This window comes from Myotis brandtii, unplaced genomic scaffold (genome assembly GCF_000412655.1).
Source record: "Myotis brandtii unplaced genomic scaffold, ASM41265v1 scaffold2300, whole genome shotgun sequence".
NCBI classification, from domain to species: domain Eukaryota; kingdom Metazoa; phylum Chordata; class Mammalia; order Chiroptera; family Vespertilionidae; genus Myotis; species Myotis brandtii.
In genome coordinates, this window is record NW_005358651.1 from 48,798 (window position 1) to 49,061 (window position 264).

Below are 264 nucleotides of genomic sequence, written 5' to 3' on the forward strand. Positions count from 1 at the left end.
AAAACTGCATGGGCACCCAGCCTAGCCCCGCCCCCCACCAGCCTTACCAGCACCCACAAAACTGCGCGGGCACCCAGCCCTGCACCCCGCCAGCCTTGACCAGCGCCCACAAAACTGCGCGGGCGCCCAGCTTACAGGGCAGAAGAGGGTGCCCTGCCCTGCACACCCCACAGTGGGCTCCAGGGGCAGGGCCTTCCGTGGGGAGAACGGCCAAGGGTGACTCCACAGGCCCTGGAGACGGCATGACCCCAACGCTGGCCACAC

At 68.6% G+C, this 264-nt stretch overlaps 1 protein-coding gene across 1 annotated transcript in view; it reads right to left on the bottom strand.

Moving 5' to 3' along the window:
* The window catches only part of NADSYN1 (NAD synthetase 1), a 22,933-nt gene that overhangs the window by 10,653 nt on the left and 12,016 nt on the right, over window positions 1-264 (bottom strand). The window lies entirely within an intron of this gene.